We start from the raw sequence: 21209 nt of genomic DNA, 5'->3' as shown, positions 1-21209 counted from the left end.
AATTCGCTTATCCTTGATAATCAAAAATTTAAATTTAGTTCTAGTATCCTAAATTCCACGCTTCCGCTGCGATACTCTGATAAAACTTAAGTTCTAGAATGTCCTTACGTCTTCTTGATCTCAATTAAATCTACCTTCTAAATCCTTATTTGCGAATTGCAACTTAAAAAGACCCTTAATGACTTAGCGCTATGTTACTGTAACCTCGAATTTCAACTTTTCTTAAAATTCATAATGTAACAAGATGGATGACCATACTTATCCGCTAACAATTAGTTTTTTCAAGCCTAATATTGTTTCATCCTTAAAACCCTTGTTTAATATTCCTTATAACATTATGACCAAGACATCCCAATGTTCCAAATATTCTTAAAATTCTAAATCATCGAAAATTCTTATCATTTAACCCATTCAATTCTCACTTATTGTTAAACTAGTCCCCAAATTTCTTAACAATTGCAAAATCAATTCTTAATTTCCTCAAAAATTATCCAGTTGGTCCTTAATTTCGAAAATCCTACGATTAACCCATAAGTTCTTGGCATTCTTAGTTCCCTTCTTATAGGTTTCCCATGACATAATTTTAAAAAATTTTAAGCTTATTAACCCAAAATCAATTCTCATAACCAATCTTACCTTTCATCAAAACTTAAAATCCCAATTTTTTTTTCATTTTCTTACTTATAATGATCATCGCAGTCTTAGAATCATTATTCCTTATGTCTAATTCCCAAAATTTTATCAACTAGTAACAATGAATTATCAGTATTTTCTTAGAAAATCTACATGTCCCAAGAGCATTCATAATATTCACGATTAACTTATGACCTAAAAATAGAACGTCAATACTAAAACCAAAAAATCAACATAGTCCAATTCCACCACAAAGCCAACATGCGTTGAAATCAAATAATTTCTTATGTCATATCGTATCAATTATAAAAATTCTAAATCATATAAATCATATATTATCATAAAACTATTAAATATGTGACATAAACATATAATTCATTTAATAATGCAGGTAACAACATGCAAATCATATAAAGTATGTAAACTTACAATTTGAGGCTTGACGACTGATCTTCCAGGCGCTGATGGTGGCACAACCCTTTACGGAACCATTGCTCTGATACCAACTTAAACTTTTGCTACTCGTCTTGCTTAAAACGTGGTAGAAATTTTTTTTCCTCCTTAATCTCCATAATTCAAAATATACATATATATAAATACTTTAAAAGACCTTGACACCATTTTGAAATAAAACAACCAACTAACATTTAAAAATCCAATGAACAATAGTTTGAATCATAAAATCGTTAAACATTTTACCAAACCTAAAAGCATTATATTAAAAGTATAGCCCATACTATAACCTATCAAAAATCTCTCATAAACATAAATAAATAGTCGTAAAAATATTCTTAACATAAATCATAATCATAAACTAGTGCGAAAAACTAGCGTCGGTCCTCGGGTTATGTGCACCTTCAGTCCAGCAATGTCAACCATCAAGACCTCCCTTAAAATTATTATCATAATAACCTACATCAATCACACCTAGTGAGTCTAAAGACTCAACACACCATAATATGGATAACAAGTAATACATATACAGATCACATACAACAGTGAAAATACTTGTACTTAAAATATCGTTTTCATGAAGATGCATAATCTTAAAACACGAACATTTTCTTAAACATTTTCATGATGCATAAACTCTAAATAAAAACATTTTCATAATGATACATCATCTTTAAACATAAACATTTTCATAAACATTTTCATTAACATCTTCATATTAACATAAACATATTCTTATTCATATACGTATCCATATTCGTATCAACATATTCATATTTATATTCGTTTTTGTTGAATTCCGATCGTGATTGTGACTCGTATTCGTATTCGTATTGGACGATGGATCCATCTAGAGAAAACCTCAGTACTGGAGGCGGAGACATCAGCGACACTCTCACCCGTCAACTGGGTCTTGACCAACGTATTAACATATTAACGTATTCGTATCCGTATCCAAGGAAACACGGTCGTTGGGCTCTCACTGAGACAATAACCCTCACGATATCTCCAACATATCATCGTATTAGTCACAATACCTTCACGTCCTTCAACATTTCGTATTCTCATCACTTAACAAAAACATGCTTATAATATCCTTATTTTTTAAACCAAGCATACGACATGTCTTTTAAATGTCAACATTAAATCATAAAAATCCATAAATATTTAAGACCAACTATTTGACATATTAAATCATTAACATTTAAAATAAACATTTTAACATATTAAAAATCCATAACCATTTTAAATATACATTTCAACATCATAAAAATGCATAAACATGTAAAATAATCATATTAGCATATAAAACAGTCTTCAGGACACTGTCATTACGTTTACTAATTTCCGGGTGTAAAATTACCGTTATGCCCATAGATGTAAAATTCTACGTTTTTGATATTTTCTTAATTTCATTGACTCTAATATATCCTAAATAATTATTTAAGCTTAAATGAATTTTGTCATATTTTTATTTGGTTTAATTCTATAATTTTTTAAAATTAATCTTTAAATGTAACGTATTAATGCGCTTTAATCCCGAATTAAACGAATTCTTAATATAAAATAAATTAAAAACTTAGACTTTTAATAATTATTTGAGCTTAAATATAATTTTCCATAATTTTATTAAACTTAAATCTAGGCGTTTCAATTAATTCTTTAATTAACATTTCTTGTAGCGATTAAATCCCGGATAAATCCAAAACTCGTTATTTTGATCTCAAATTTTAAACATAACATTTTTATTATTTATTCTACCCTTGTGAGCCATGAACCACACCCGTGGACCCATGGTTCAAATTTTTCTTTTAATTTTAGAAATTATGACCCTCACTTGAACACACCAAGCCATCTCACAATTTTCTCGAGCCACGCCCAAGCCACCTCAAGTCAAACCCAAGCCAACCTATCTAGAAACCCTACTGACTAGCCCCAAGCCCATGAACCAGCCTCTGGCCCGTGGCAAAGCCCCAATCCCTGAACCCAAGTGCATGCATGTGTGCGTGGGAAGTGTTCTTGTTGTAATAGGACACCTAGCCACCTAGGACTCTACCAGCCCTTAACCACCGACCACCCCAGCCTCTTACTGACTCCTGGCTAGCTCCTGACACGAGCCACCCCCAACCCGAATCCCTGAACCAAGTAGCAAGACGCTGCACCGGAATAGCACCTGCGCGATCCCCTCTATGAAGCTCTTGGGTGGAGCTAGGACTCCTCCCCTGCCCATGGTATCGAGTCCTAGCATGGCTAGGACTCTTCTCCTAACCCTTCATGCGACTCTAGCCCAGCCTTTGTCCAACTGAGACCCTGGCCAAGCATCAAGTCTCAAAATCGTACTCCTTGATCAACCCACACCGGATTTCGGTTCCAGATTTTTTCATGAGCGTGTAGCGTGAATGGTGTGTCTTAGGACTCTTTAAAACATGTAGAAACCACCCTAAACCTTTCCTAATCATGGCAGGCCCTTAGGATCATGTTAAACATAATTTAGGATCAACACACATGATTTAAAAACCATCCTTAATGCAAAAACAAAAATATAACCAAGTGTCCCTTATTTTTAATGCAAAACATGTTCAAGCAATTACTAGGGTGTGATAGACGAGTAAAAAGGAAGAATATGGCGTGTCTTTGCGTATTAAACGCACGATTTTACGTTGACGAATCGAACAACGACGACACGAAGACGATGGCTTGATTTTTCCTCGAAGAACCTTGCAAACCTTCGAATTTCCTCTTAATTATGATGTGTGTGCCGTGAGTTTTTTTAGAGAAAAGGATTCCTTGTAAAATATTGGGGTGAGGGGCGTGGGATATAATGCATTGGGGTGGGGTTTTGCATATTATATACTTAATTAATCCACTAACAAGACTTATGCCCATTAACAAACTTAATTAGATTGTAGGACCGAGAGCTTGCCGCTTTACCAAAAGTTATAGCTAATAGTAATGGTGCAACTCAAATCTTTTAAACTGCACAGCAGCTCAAGCGCCGCGGTTCGATCGCTCTACTAAGCAAGGACAATTATTGCACCCAACAATCTCTCTCCCAATAATTACACTCCTTGCAATCAATAGGAATCAAACCCGTGACCTTAGCTCTGATACCAATTGTAGGACCGAGCGCTTGCCTCTTTACCAAAAACTATAGCTAGTAGTAATGGTACAATTCAAATCTTTTAAACCGCATAGCAGCTCAAGCACCATGGTTCGATCGCTCTACCAAGCAAGGACAATAATTGCACCCAACATAGACCCATTAGTGTTTAATTATAATATTTAAAATAATTTTGTTTAAATAAGTTTGTGAATTTATTAGCCGGGTTGCCAAAACATTCGTATTTTTGTTGAAAAACCAACACCGATAAAATTTACGTCCCGGCGTATAAAATCACCCCCAAACCCCTTATTTTCAAAAATATTAAAATGCATCAGCCTTAATTTAAATAATTAAAAACAAAAACATTTTACATTTTTCAACTCTTGGTCTCTGTTAATCGATCGCAACTCGAATAACCTTTAAAAATTACATTTTAATGCAACAATGCAGAAAAATATATTTTAAACATGTAAATATACACATCATAATTAATTTATGTAGATAAAAAAATTAATAAAAATAAAAAAGAATTTAATAATTGCATGCATGTGGTTTACGTGGACCTTCAAATTTTTGGGGCGTTACACCTAATCTAATCATTTATCAAGGCAAGGCAAATTTCGAGGACGAAATTATTTTAAGTGGGGGAGATTTGTAAAGTCCTAAAAACCAAACGTACGTAAACCACATGCATGCAAAATTATTTTAATTGCTTAAATATTTTATTTAATTGATTTTAAATGCTTGCATGATATTTATTATATGATTAAAGTATGATTACATGATTAAATGATTATATAACATGATTTCATGAAATTAAAGGATGTTACCTCAATATTCGATAATAGGCAGGGGAAAGGAGACCGGGAGTGACCAAGACAAGAATATGTTTTTTTCAATAAATAATTGCAAGACTTCCTAATATAATTAAAAATGATTTAATTTTTCTAAAAATGTTGGAGTTAGTATTATTTTACGAGTCGAGCTCAATTTTTCTCGGGAAGCCGGTTTTGAGCAAACAAGGAGTTTTAAAATGATCAAAAATATTATTTTTGGGAAACTAATTTTATAAACTTTTATTACTTAATTAATTAAGAGTTATTGGGCCCAATTTAATTATATTAAGAAGGCCCTGTTGCTTCTAAGCTTGCAAGCCCAAAATCGAAGCCTATTAGCTTGTTAATTAAATTATAAATATGCTACATAGGTCTTTTCAACCTCACAAATCAGCCATCAGCAGCAGAAATTGTTAGAGTATGTGCCCGACAAGACAACTTGTGGCTCGGGCTTTATTGACTCTAATGTAAAACAATCTTTATTTTAATAATATTTTACGATTTTATTTGATTATGGCATTATACTTTATCTGTATTCCAATGCAAGCTGCATAGATAAAGTCTTTGAATATACAATAGGTACCATGAGTTCTATTGCGCAACTAAGATCATGAAACTCATTAGGAAGTGTACTGTATATTCTAAACAGGTTCCTAGTCGAATCAGCCACATAAAACAAGGATAAAGATCTCTCGAGCTCGAGATTAGCATCTGTGATGTAAATGCCATGTTTCACTAGCAAGGGCATGGAGATGTCCATTCACACAGATGGGTGATCATATGATGATGCACTGAACAACCTTTCCTCGGACTGTCCAAGTGGTTCCCCCTTATCGAGTGGAATAGTCCGCAGTTATGGTTGGACACCATTAGTCCTTTGACCCAGGACAATGTAGAGGCTATACGTACTAGCATGCACTTTGATCCGTTTACCGACTCCATTGATGTTCATCAGGTGGCGAGATTCGGTGTAGCTTCGAAATATGTACGAGCAAATGGATTGTGGTCGGGGATACACCGCTCGCCTACGGGTGAAGATATCTTAGGTGATCTGATGAGTTAATAGTGCAAGGAGTCTCTGTCTAGAGCAAGAAATGTGCTTTAGGGAAAGGTGTTTTCCTAGTTGCACATACCATGACACTATTAGTACTCAAAGATAAATCACATCGTTGTCGAATTCATACGCAACTCTCGATATAACAATGGCTACAGATTTGATCAGGATATATGTGTTAAAGGGACCATACTGTACGCTAACCATGACTAAAGGTTCTTGCAGTCACTATCAATGATACCTAGGGGATCATGGGACAATGCTACTAGACGCTCTTACCATGATCCGATGGGTGCAATCAGAAATGAATTCTGACATTCTTGATCAAGGTGTTGATGTAAAGAATGAGGTTAACTAGGGTAAACCCGAATAAGAATAAACGTTATTCAGAATCACATGGGGATGTGAACCAACGTCTAGCTGTATCCTTGAACCATTGAGGGTTACACAAGTATCGGATTCTGTGTTCCCGTTGAGATTGTCAAATTTCAAGGAGTTGGAATTTGGCGACTATATTTTGATGGAGATCAAACAAGAAGCTTATAAAGGAGTTTATGAGCTGATTCCATATGATGGAAAAAATGAAAGTTAGCAGGGTTGCTAAATAAGGAAGGAGAGTGGAACTGCCTGTTTTGTGAAGGAGTTCACTAAAACTTGTAGCTGCCAAATATGGTAACTGCCATATATGGTAAGTTCCAAATTTGGTAAATGAAAATTTTGATCTTCGAAATTGTCAATTTTCATTATATGAACAAGATTTATGTCCTTGGTACATCGGCGTTTTCGAATCGTCGATCGGGGTTATAATGAGTTCGGAATCATTATTTTGTGAATTTGGAATTTACTAATTAAATGATTGTGCTAGTAGTGGTGACTACTAACATGCACAAATTCTCATATATGTTCTAGAAGAGTCTATAGTTAAATTAACCAAATAGTTAATTTATTAATTAAATAATGGTTATTTAATTTATGTAATATACATGTATTATTTTATATAATGATATAAAATATGTGAATAAAATATTATTATATCATGTATTATTAAATATTAATAAATAAATTATATATATTAATTATATGAGAGTTTTAATATAATGAAGTTATTAGAGTCCTTGTGGGAGAGGGACTCCTAATTGGATTAGGAGTCTCACTCTATATATACACCACTAGGACTCATAATTAACCACCATTATTCTTCACACAAAACACAAGAAAATTCCTTCCTTTTCTTCCTTGAAAGTCACGGCTAACACATAAAATTGTGGGAAGGAATTTTGGCAAATTGATATGTTTAATTGTTGATTAAAATCAATAATTAATTGTTAATTATTGATCAACAATCAATTATCCAAAATCCATGTTTATGAACAATGATCTCTCGGCCATACTTTTAAAAATATTGGGAAAATTTTGGCCAAGTGATTTGAGGCGGGAGACAGAGTATTTCTGAAGATTTCTCCTTTCCGAGGTGTTGTCAGATTTGGCAAGAAAGGGAAGTTGTCTCCACGATACATCGGTTCATATGAGATTCTGGAGAAGATAGGTGATCGTGCCTATCGACTCGCTATTCCTCCTACTCTATCTGGAATACATGATTTATTTCATATATCTATGCTACGGAAATATCTTCTTAATGCTTCTCATATTCTTCAGCCAGATGAGGTCGAGCTTGATGAAACTCTGAGTTATTTTGAAAAGCCGATTCAGATTCTTGATCGGAAAGAAAAGCAAATCAGAACGAAAACTATTCAACTTGTGAAAGTTCAGTGGAGTCGTCATGAAATTGAAGAAGCAACTTGGGAGACTGAATCAGATATGAGACAGAAATTTCCCGAGTTATTTCAATGATGTGAGTTTTCTATTTAACTTCTGTTATGTCTTCGTATATTATATGATTTGATTGTTGGTGATTTCGAGGACGAAATCATGTCTCAGAGGGGGGAAATTGTAATGCCCGATATTTATTTATTGTGGTAATATGAAATTAACGAAGTAATGAATTGATGTGCTTATGGCTAGACAAGCGTTGAAGAAGACATGGGATAGCAAAGGGCCAGAATGGAGACCAGCAGATGTCGAGCACATGCGCGGAGAAAGGAGCGCATATTCGCGAGGAGCTCAGCCGCGGGACAGAACATCTCGCGCATATGCGCGAGACAAGACGCGCATATGCGCGAGAGGGTGAATACCATAAGTGTCGAGTCCAAAGAATGTCGCGCACGTGCGTGGAAGAGGGGCGCGCATATGCGCGAGCAGTCGATTGTGCCAAGTGCCGAGACAGAGTGTCTCGCGCATATGCGCCGGGGATGGTCACGCATATGCGCAAGATGTGCTGCACCAAGAATAAGCCACTTGTCTTTGCCATGCAATTTAAGTGTAAATAATTTTCAATTCCTTCAGAATTCAGAAGAAAAGATCGAGACAAGCTTCAGAGGAAGTTTCAAGCTTTTCATCTTTTAGAATTATGATTTGGCAAGATCTAACCGTTCGATTTTCAATCTGAGCTCATTTCCGTGCTCCTCTCGTCAAGAACTTCAAAAAGACGTAAGTTTTATTATGTTCTAACATGGTTTGAAATTTATGTATTGGAGGAATCAGTAATTGATTGCTATTATGTGTTCTTGAGATATTAGTCAACATATAATCAAAACCGGATCGAAGAACGGATATCGTATAGAATTGTTATCGATTTTCCAGCTATGTTTGGTTGAGAATATACAGATTTGGTATTGGACTTATGCTTATTGCTTGATTATGAGCTGTTGAAATTGGCCCTATGTTGTTGTATCGCCGGTATCTCGAGACTATGCCATTATGCCGTCGACATGTACTAGATTGAGATGTGTTGCTTTCAGTTGTATTTTGATATAGTACTTCTCGAACATGTTATTCCAGACTTGGGATTGAAGGCTTCGAAGACAGAACAAAGTCAGATTGATATTTGATTCAACTAAGGACGACGAAAAGAAAAGTATAAATCAATGTTAAATCGAGAGATACGACTCGAGTTAGATTTTACTTGAGTTTCCCAAAACCACATACTTGCTTGTTATTGTTGGTATACCTTTGTATTACTTGAATGTGAATGCTATTTCTATTGATTTATAAAAAATCAGAAAATAGAAGAGAGACATCGAGAACGAGTCTTTGGCAGAGGTGCCGAGACACTGGATGTTTGGTTATATCGATGTGCTTACGAGTAGATCGACTCTTATTGCAGAAATTTGATATAATGTGCCGAAACTAAGTTGCTTAATTGAAGATTAATGTGCAGTTTATCGAAGGCAACTGAAACTAGCTGAACTGAACTTACGAAGTCAACTGACTGATCAGTTGGAAACTGATCAGTTGATATATTCAGTTATGAGCTTACCAGCGATTGCTTATCAGCTGATCATTCAGCTGTACACGTCTTCAGTTTGAGAAAAGGACACCAAACCGACAACAGTACAAGGTAGACTGTAACTCATAGTGGAACGCCACATTTCAGAGCTTACTGTGTACGAATGTCAGAGAAATTTTGACGTGGCAATCAACTGATATAAAGATTCAAATTATATTTACTGTTACCGTTGAAGAAAAGCCTATAAATAGGTGAGAAGAGCAGTTGAGAACTACAAACATCTAATCGATCTATCTATTCTCTCAAGCTTGCTGTTACCCTGCTGAATTTATCGCTCTTACTTAAGAATCAAAAAGCTCACACTTATCAGATATATTTGTAGCATTTGAGGCTACCTTTCGAGCTTATAAGCACAAACTGTTTTTTTGTTTATTTGATCTTTAACTAGGTCAGTTGTGCTAAGAACAGTCGAAGAACTGTAAGATATTTCGTAAGCTAAGAGTTTCGGTTTTGACAGTGTTAATTCCAAACTGAAGTGTGTCTGTTCAAGTTTTGTATCGATCAAAATCTTTTAGTACATATCATATCCTTATGATAGAAGGGGTGACGTAGGAGCATTTGAAGTCTCCGAATATCCACAAATCTTTGTGTGTTCTTACTTCAGTTATTTATTCTATCTTTCAGTCAGTTTATTTCCGCAACTGTTATCAGTTAAACTGATTGTCGTTGACCGACGAGATTCCTAGTTTCAGTTTGCCACAAAACTGACACTTCATTCGAAAATATTATAAAATCGTAAGTGTTTATTCAACCCCCCTTTCTAAACACTTCTCAACCTATCAACCGATCCTAACATAAGATTTAAATGATTTATGTTAATGATTTTTATTAGAGATTTTTATGCTTTATTTTATTGTTAGTCGATCTTCTTGAAAGGTCGACGTAGTATTTTTGGTTAGTTGACGATTTTGAGATTTATTTTATGTACTTGAGATTTCAAAAGTTGATTAATTATGATTTATGAAAATGTTAAGTTACTTTATTTAGTATTTTCGAGTTTATGATTTAGGATTTAAAAAAAATAGAGGTCGTTTCAGGCTTCTTGGGAAAAATCGAGCTCATCTAGTAAAATAATGCAAATTATATTATTATCAAAAAAATTTAATCATTTTTAATCATATTAAAAAGTATTGAAACTATTTAAAAAAATATTTATTCTTGTCTTGGTCGTCCCGGTCTCCTTTCCCCAGCCTATTGTCGAATATTCGGGTAAAATCTTTCAATTTCATGAAATCCGCCAAATAATCATTTAGTCATGACATCATACCTTTAATAATATAATATGCACTAGGTAAGCATTTAAAATCAATTAAATAAAACAATTAACCAATTCAAATAATTCGCATGCATGTGGTTTACGTATGATGGTTTTTCAGACGTTACACTGATAGTGACTGTAAGAACTTTAAAGTCATGATTAGCGTATAGTACGGTCCTTTTAATACATATATCTCGATCGAATATGCAACCATTGGTTTATCGAGAGTTTCATATGAATTCGATAACCATGTGATTTATCTTCGAGTAACAGTGTCATGGTATATGCAACTGAGGAAACACCTCTCCAAACTGTACATATCTTACTCTGGCCAGAAATTCTTTGCATTATTAACTAATCAGATCACATAGGATATCTTTATCTATAGACAAAAGGTGAATCCCCGACTACAATGCATTTGCTCCTACGTAATTTGAAACTACACCTAATCTCGCCACCTGGTTGCCCTTAAGGGAGACGGTAAACAGATCAAAGTGCATGCTAATACATATGCCCCTACATTGTCCCGGGTCAGGAATAATTGTGTACGACCATAACCGCGGACTATTCTACTCGATAAGTGAGAATCACTTGGACAGTCTGAGGAAAGGTGGTTCAGTGCATTATCATATGATCACTCATCTGTATGAATTGACATCTCCATGCCCTTGCGAATGAAACATGAAGTTTACATCACAGATGCTAGTCTTGAGCTCAAGTGACCTTTATCATTATTTTAGGCAGCTGATTCGACTAAGAACCTGTTTAGAATATACGGTACAGTTCCTAATAAGTTCATAATCTTACGTTGTGAAGCAGACCTCATGGTACCTATTGTATATTCAAGATCTTTATCTATGCAGCTTGTATAGATATACAGATAATGCATAATGTAATTATTAGATAAAAATTTAAAATTTTTTCAAAATAAATATCGTTTTACAGTAGAGTCAATAAAGCCCAAGTGTGGGCGGTTTCATTCCTTACACAGTGGCCTCTCATCAGATTTTGGGGCAGTTCCAAATTGTGGTGGCTTCTTCCACTGACCTTGGGGCTTTTGCTACCTCTGAGCACTGGGAGGTCCAGAAAACTGTCTCTTGTTTGGCTGAGAGTTCTACTGATTCTGTTGCCTCTTGTGTTGAATGTAAAATTCAATATCCTTCAAGGTATGTTCAGCTTGAAAAGCACAAGCAATGGCAGCTGCATAATCCGTCGGTCTCATCAACATCACATCGCGTCGAATAGTGGGTCGAAGGCCATCCATGAATGCCTCAGTTTCTCAACAGCATCTCTAACAATGAGGGGCACAAAGTGACAACTCTTCTTATAAAATCAGTCACATACATGTCTCCCTGACGGATACTCATAAACTCACTCTTCAAGCGTCCTCTGACGTCCGTAGTGAAATAATTCTCATAGAAGATGTCCTTGAATCGCGCCCAAGTAAGGGTGGCTAGATTGACACCCTGCTCAGCTATTTCCCACAAAAGGGAAGCATCATCCTGCATCATATAAGTGGCAGATCTGACTCGATCAGCATCCCCCATATTCAGATAACGGAAATGCACCTCAAGGGATCTAATCCAACCCTCAGAAACAAACAGCTCGGTGGTACCTGAAAACCCCTTCGGACACAGCCTCCTGAACTGATCATACATATCATGTTGTGGCTTCGGAGCCTGCTACTCCAAGAAGCATGCCATGCCCTCCAGCACTCTAGTAGCAACATCCCCATTAGGAGGTGGGGGTGCATTCTCGCTACGATCCTAATGAGTATCAGCCTGTCTATCAGTTCTAGGTGCATTTCTAGAAGGCATTATATCTGAACGTATTCAAAATTCTAAACGTAACCAACATGCAATTAAACCTAATCGTCTAACTATTTAGCTTATAAGAACCATTTATTTTTTAAATGCCAATTAACTTTCAAAAGCATATAGACATGTAACTTAAGCATATAAATCATATAAATATGCAGGTTCCGTTATTAAAATCATTTAAAGTATTTAAACTTACATACTTGAGGCTTGACGACTGAGCTTTCTGGAACTGAAGATGGCACAACTCTTTACAAGAACAATGCTCTTATACTAACTGAAACGTCTTTAACCCGGTTTTCTTTAAAAAGTATATATATATATATATACTTTTTGCACCTCTAAAATAAACTCACCATCTATCTTACTCAAAACTCAGTAACTGCAGTAAAATTCATAAATCGTTAACATCAAAACAAAACTAAAACTAGCATTTTTCAAAAATAGCATGAACGTCATAAATCTTCTAAAAAACCACTCTTACTTCCAAAAGTCATGAAAATCTTTAAAGTACTGTAAAAGAATAACTGTGCGGAAAAACTAGCAAAGGTCCTCAAGTTAGTGCACCATCAGTCCAGCTAGTTCAATCATTCAACCCTCCTGTCTCAACAGAAATATCCTCACCTGCATCATTCACACCTAGTGAGTCTATTGAATCATTAAGCCTTAATCATAGTAACAAGTAATACATATACATCAACATCCAACCGTGAAAAATACTTTTATTAAAATAGCTTTATCATGGCACACATAAATTTAAACATTTTCTTACATCGTATACTTTTTCATTCATCAAATACATATACATATACATTTCCTTTTGTGTGAAATCCGTTCATGAATTATGACCATCCTTTCATCTTTCGGTCGATTGATCAATCTCAGCTGTAACCATGGTACCAGGCGGCGAGGCAACAATACCACTTTTCCGTTCTGTGCCTTGGCCTATAGTTGGCGGGGACACTAGCAACAACATTTCCGTTACTGGGCCTTGACCTATGGAGATTCAGTGTTGGATTCCCATGGGGCTTTGTCCCGTAAACGGGTTCCATTGAAGCTTTTTCCCACACGAATCCCCATTTCTTTATCGTCACAATTAATTCCCTTCATTCAAAACATTTTCATCATATCCATCACTTTATAAAAATTTATGCATAGATATCATTTTCTTTTTAAACCAAGTATGCAACACATCTTTTAACATTTATCATCTTCCATCATAAAATTCTATAACACCTTAAAACACACCCATGAACATTTCATAGATGTAAACTTACGTCGCTCGACTAAATTCATAATTTGCTTTAAAACTTGAACCGGAGTCCCGATTTTAAACTTTAACCACAACATACAAACACCTAACCAACCCCTTTTCAACCCAATTCAAGCCATTTAGAACCCTTAGGATTTCCTAGAAACCTACTGAAATTTTTGCACATGTTCGAACCAAACCCTAGCCCAACAAATCCCAACCTCCTTCGATCCTAGCCCCAAACCAACGAGACAAGACCCTAACCAACCTTCCAAGCAGTGCCTCTGCCCATCCAAGCCTTTCCAGCCATGTGTGGACCACTATGACTCATTTCTAATACCATCACGAGCCAGCCCCTCACCTGGGCAGCACCCCACACGGCCTTCTCCCTCATTTCTTCTCTAACCCGTTCCCTAGCTCTCTGGGAACAAATTTTCATGCGTCATTCTTCCCTTCTTTTCTAGCCCTTCCCAACACAATCTAGGACTCCTAAACAGCCACTAAATCATGCCCCTGTCATCCCTAACCTTGCAGCCACTTCCCTTTATCAAGAACCATCAAGAATCATGTAAGAAAATCAAGTTTTCCATTGATACATCCTTAAAAACAAAATTATATGATGCGTTTAGATTTTTCATGCAAGAACACATATTTACATATAATAGGGTATGGATGATGAGAAAAGAAGGAATAAGGCATGCCTTTGCATGATTCAGACCCAAATATTTGAGTTTTGACGCGAAGGGACTTTGCCGGAGAGACGGGGAAGATCTTTGCTACGTTTTTCCTTCAAAATTCAATGTGAAAGTGCCCTAAATGTGTAGGTGTGTTCATGGCTGCTAGGAGGAGAGAAACCCTAGGTTTCTTGTGTTGTGTGCGTGAGTTTAAAGGAATAAAAGGGCTTGGAAACAAAGCTTTTAGATATAAATATTAATATAACATACCGTACTTTTAAATTATTTAAAATTTACGGAAAAATAAAAATTTTCTTAAATAAATAGTAATCATTCAAATTGCGCTAAAGATAAGCTGATCGACTAAAATATTTGAAATAAAACAACTACAACCCAAGTTTGTAAAAATATTTGTTTAAACATCATAAAGAAAACTCATGAAAATCATAATATTTGAAACAACATTCATAAAATTCTTAAAACATGGGCGGTTCTCGGGTTTAGCCTCCTGCGCAGTCCAAGCCATCTCATTGGTCCCCACCCCTCATCTTCTCATGCTCATCCTCACCTGCATCGATCAAGTCTAGTGAGTCTAAAGACTCAACACGTATAAACTTGGCATAGCAAGTAATACATAATAAAACCACATGCATTTTTAAAATAGAACGTACATACTTGAATCTTGAACGTAATAACATAAACATGGACGTGCCATCATCATAAAACTTTTCATAAACATACTTGCATCATACATACATGAACATGCATAACTTCATCATTTTGCATAAAGATATGTTTCAAAGCAAGTGATCTATATATAATTGTGCCTGATTAGACTAAACCACAGTACTGGGCTGGTAGGGATGTCCACTACCGCATAAAAGAGATCCCCGGTCATACTTTACCGGGTGTATTTGTCCCTGGTCATACTTTACCGCTTTCCAATCCTGATCTAAACTCGGTCATAATTTACCGGGGTTGAGAGGTCACCGGCCACGTTTACCGACTTCCAAACCCGTTCATACTTGGTCACAAGACATTTAGCATACCTCAAAAATAAAATATTTTCTTTTGCACGTCGAACATACTTACATAGCGTTGAGGGATTCGTCGGATTTCGCTCGGGCCACTGCTGCACATACTAGCACAATTTATTCACCTTAAATTTCATAACTTAATCATGCCTATCATACTTATTACCCCTTTGATTAAATAACTTATGACTTTCTAGAACACTAGGGACTTGACTTTGGTAACCAACATGCTAATCCCCGACTCAAACCCCGACACAATCTTGACAGGAAGTATGAAATGTCCTAAGCAATGGAAGACACGAACCTCGCTTAAACCATTGTTCAACGTTACCCAATCAAACTTAGAAACATCTCAATTAACTTTTAGTATGTTAGGACATAACGACGTAATAGTACCCAAATGAAGCAAGAGCACCTAAATTCGAAGCCCAAAAACTTACTGAAACAACGCCTAAGCGCTGCAGTGCCAGACTGGCGCCTAGGCACTGCACAACACACCAAATTCACATGTTCACTCCACTTGACACACCTAACACAGCAAGCAACACCCGACGATTCCCAACGAAGCCTCCAACAAGAAATTCTCAAGAACACGTCAAGAACATTTTTTCATAAAATCACAATTTGAGAAATCCGACAAAAACAATCATAACTCACTCGTTTCTTGTCCAAAAATTACGAATTTACTGTCAAATCGAAGGTATCAAAAAGTACTACGTTTTATATGTTGAAAACCATTCCAGAAAAGCAACCAAATATCGTAGAAATCAAAATGACAGCAGACATATTTTGAGATCTAAAAATTTTGATCCAAAAATCATTTCAAATGTTTTTACTCAAACTTTTTTCACAACTTACATGGATTTTCACGCTTAATAAACACCACAACACATAATATACATGCCTTGATCTTTCAAAATTCTTGAAACGAAGATATCAAAGTGGCACAAATGCAAGGGTTGATCCAGAATGATTTGTGGCCCGATTTCTTGAAGAAAACCCAACGTGAAATACTGAAATTTTAGAAGGGGAAGGGGCGGCTTCTGAAGCTCTTAGAACCATAAATTTTTCTTCTCAAAACTGAAATGAAATGGAATGAAACAAGTGTGTGTGTGTAGTGTGGCCGAGTGTGTGTGTGTATATGAGTTAACGTGTGTGTGAGTGAGTTTTTAATAAAATTTAAGGGTATAAAATGGCTTAATTACACAATTAACATGTTCAATAAAATGCTAACCCACTATTAACTTTAAGAACAATCTCATTTTAAAATTAAAATACACACTTTCTAAACTTTAAAAGTTTTAAAATCTTAAAATTCACCTAATAATTAAATTAGGCTATTAAAATGCTAAAAATTAAATAAATCATTTAAAATGCCCCAATCCTAACTTAAAATAAAATAGCACATTTTAAAAATCGCCAAAATCGTCGCCGGTCTCTTTTCCTTGATTCCGCATCGAATAATCGCCTGAAACATGAAACTCAAAAAAACATTTTAACGTGCATCACATAAACATAAATAAGTAAAATAATGAATTTTCCTAAATCATGTATCACTCAAATCATTTAAAAGTTAATTAAATAATTTAATAATTAAATATATGCATTGGTTTTATGTGTACTGATTTTGATTTCCACAATTAAGATATCCAATTAGGCCCGATAACCTTAGTATAATAGACCTATTAGGCTCATTAGAATGTAGAAAAATATCCTGTTTATGAAAGTTTTTGAAAATATTAATCGAGCCGCAAAAAGTCCTTATTTTTGTCAAAAATCGATTATCGGTTTAAAATACGACTCAGCATGTAAAAATATCTCAAAAGACACCATTTTTGAAAATTAAATACTAAATATACCATATATTAAATTAATTAAAAATAGTTACTCGGTCGCGTCTCGAATAACCCTTAAAACACAGTTTATGCATTCTGATAGAAAACCCTACTTTAAACATGTAAACATGCCTACCACCTATAATTAATGTAATTAAAATAATTCAATTTGGAATTTTTTCATTTTTCCTAGATTTTCATGAAGTTGGATTACGTTATTGTATTTTAGACCTTACAAATAGCCCCTACATTGTCTAGGGTCAAAGGTCTAACGGTGTTCAACCATAACCGCAGACCATTCCACTCGATATGTGAGAACCACTTGGACAGTTTGAGGGAGGGTTGTTCAGTGCATCATCATATGATCACCTATATGAGTGAATGGACATTTCCATGCCCTTGCCAATGAATAAAGATGGCTTTTACATCTTAGATGCTAGTCTAATGCTCGAGTGCTCTTTATCCTTGTTTTAACGGGATTATTCGACTAAGAACCTGTTTAGAATATACGGTACACTTCCTAATGAGTTTCACGATCTTACGTTGCGAGGCAAATCTCATGGTACCTATTGTATATTCAACGACTTTATCTATACAGCTTACATGGGTATACAAATAAAGTGTAAGGCCATAATCGTAAAGTATTATTAAAATAAATATTGTTTCACAGTAGAGTCAATAAAAGCTCGAGCCACAAATTGGCTTGTCGGGCACCTACTTTAACAATCTCCCACTTGCCCTATAGCCAACTACCTATATATCTTAGATCCATTGCTTCACGATGTTTTTCAAACAATGATCCTGACAAAGGCTTCGTCAGTGGATCAACAACGTTTTCTATTGAGGCGACTCTCTCTACCGATATGTCTCCCCTCACACAATCTCTCGGATTATGTGGAACTTCTTTAGTATATGTTTGGATAGTTATTGAGACTTCGGTTCCTTTTCTTGCGCAACAGCACCGATGTTGTCATAGTAGACCAAGATTGGATCAACTGTTTGAGGAATGACACCTAACTCTTGGACGAAATTTCTTATCCAAACACCCTCCTCTGTTGCGGTCGATGCAGCTATGTACTCGACCTCAGTGGTTGAATCCGCTGTAGTGACTTGCTTGGAACTCTTCCAAGAGACAACACCACCATTGATATTGAATAAAAATTCAGAGGTTGATTTCGAATCATTCAAATCTGATTGGAATCTAGAATCAGTTTAATTGTCCACTCCCGTAGTCCAAGAATAGATTTTAGTTCTTATTAAATACTTAAGAATGTTCTCACGACTTTCCAATGTAATGGACTGAGATTCAACTGATATATTCATGCAACACTCAGTGCATATACAATATTATGTCGAGTAGATATCATACGATACATTATACTTCCTATAGCAGACACATATGGAATGCGGCTCATGGTTTGTATCTCTTCATCAGTCTTAGGGCACATATACTTTGATAGACTCACACCATGAGACATTGGGATATATCCTCTCTTGGACTCCTCTACAGAGAATCTCCTCAGAATGGTATCGATATATGTAGATTGGGTGATCCCTATTGTCCTCTTTGATCTATCCTTATAGTCTGTATTCCTAATACGTATGATGCTTCACCCATATCCTTCATGGAGAATTTATCGGCTAACCATAATTTAGTTTATTGCAACATCCTTACATCATTCCCAATGAGTAGTATGTCATCAACGTAAAGTACCAAGAATGTCACTACACTCCCACTAACTCTCTTTGAAATGTCTACAACTCATTTTTTTTAAAATATACTAGAATTTATTTTTAATTTCTCTGCTTGCTTCGGCCGAACCATACTATACATATATATGTATTTTTGCACCATTTGAAATAAACCAACCAACCTATTATTTAAAAATCCAAAACACAGAGCATAAAATAAAATCATAAATGGCAACCAAACCTAAACTAGTATTTTTCAAAATAAAGTATAAGCATCTTAAATCCTCGCTAAACCCCTCATAAGCATCAAAAGTCATAAAATTCATAAATTTTTTAAAATCATACTAATGCGGAAAACTAGCAAAGGTCCTCGGGTTATGAGCACCATCAGTTCAGCTAATTCAACCGTCAAGTCTTCCATCATCATCAAAATTATTCTCACCTGCATCGATCACACATAGTGAGTTTATTGACTCAGCAAACCTTAACAATGATAACAAGTAATACATATACATTCAAATCCGACAGTGAAAATACTTTTAATAAAAATATCTTTTCTTGAATATGCATACTTTAAACCTTTTTCCTTTCATCATATCCTTTTCCTTTCATCATCAACATATACATATACATTTCTTTTAAGGTGGATTCGGTTCATTAATTTTTACCAACCTTTCATCTTTCGGTCGATTGATCAATCTCAGCAGTAACCATGTACCAGACGACAAGGCAACATTAACCACTTTTTCGTTATGTTCCTTGGCTTATAGTTGGCGGGGACATCAGCGACACTCTCACGTGTCAACTGAGCCTTGGCCTTACATATCATTATATCCATTCGATGGAAATTCGGACGTTGTGTTCCCACGGGGCTTTGTCCCATAAACGGGTTCCACTGGGGATTCGTGTCCTTACCGTCACAATTAAATCACTTCTTTCCAAACATTCTTTCTCGTTTCCATCACTTTAATAAAATACATGCAATAATTTCATTTTTCTTTTAAATCAAACATGCAACACGTCTTTTAGCATTATTGTTTTCCATAAGAAAATTCCATAAACATTCAAAATAAACATTTTAACATTCATTACAGTATTAATGGCACTGCCAGAACGTCTAACATTTTTCAGGTGTAAAATGATCGTTTTGCGCCCGAAACCTTAACTTTCCCAATTTACCCTTAGACCTTGAAACGATGACCAAGATCCATCCAAACTTATCATAATACCTTAAAATACACCCATAAGCATGTCTTAGACGTAAAATTAAGCTCATAGACTAATTTTCCAATTTGTTTTAAAATGTGAACATACGTCTCGGTTTTAACCCGAATCAACTCGTAACTTAACCAAACATGATCCATAGTTTATTAACACCTAACCATGCACTATGCAACCTAAATTAAGCCATTTAAAACCTTTGAACAAGCTTAGAAGTATGTTGGAAATTCCTGCACTACCTCGAACCAAGCCCTAGCTCGTCTAAGCCATAATTTCATTCGACCTAGACCCTAACCGAGTGGAACAGACCCTGAACAACCCTCATAAGACTTAGACAGAACCCCTTAGGACTTCTCTACACTATCCTCTTGTTAGAGTAGGTGCACGTCGAGCCAAGTGTTGGCCGAGTGTTCACAATGAAACTCTATGTATAAACAGTCTTTATTTTAATAATATTTGAAATTATTGTTTTGGCACATCTTTATCTGTATACCCATGCTAGTTGCATAGATAAAGCCCTTGAATATACAAATAGTAGAAAGAATATGGGATGCTCATATGATGAGTATCATGAAACTCATATTTGGAATACTGTATATTCTAAACGGTTCCTAGTCGATTCAGCCGCCGCTAAGAAGGATATAGGCCGCTCGAGCTTGAGACTAGTATCTGCGATGTGAGTACCATGTTTCATTGGTAGGGGACATTGTGATGTCCGAGCATGCAGATAGGTGCTCCTGGTAGAGTGCACTGAACAACCCTCCATTAAAGGACTTTCCAAGTGGTTCTCACTTATCGAGTGGAAAAGTCCTAGTTTATGGTTGTACACCATTAGTCCTTATGACCCGGGACAACATTGAGACTCTATGTGCTAGAATTACACTTTGACTTGTTTACCGACTCTCATGGGGTCATCAGGTGGCAAGGTTGGGTGTTCTGTC

Source organism: Primulina huaijiensis, chromosome 5, assembly GCF_012295235.1.
Source record: "Primulina huaijiensis isolate GDHJ02 chromosome 5, ASM1229523v2, whole genome shotgun sequence".
Classification (NCBI taxonomy): Eukaryota; Viridiplantae; Streptophyta; class Magnoliopsida; order Lamiales; family Gesneriaceae; genus Primulina; species Primulina huaijiensis.
This window is presented reverse-complemented; position numbering follows the sequence as displayed.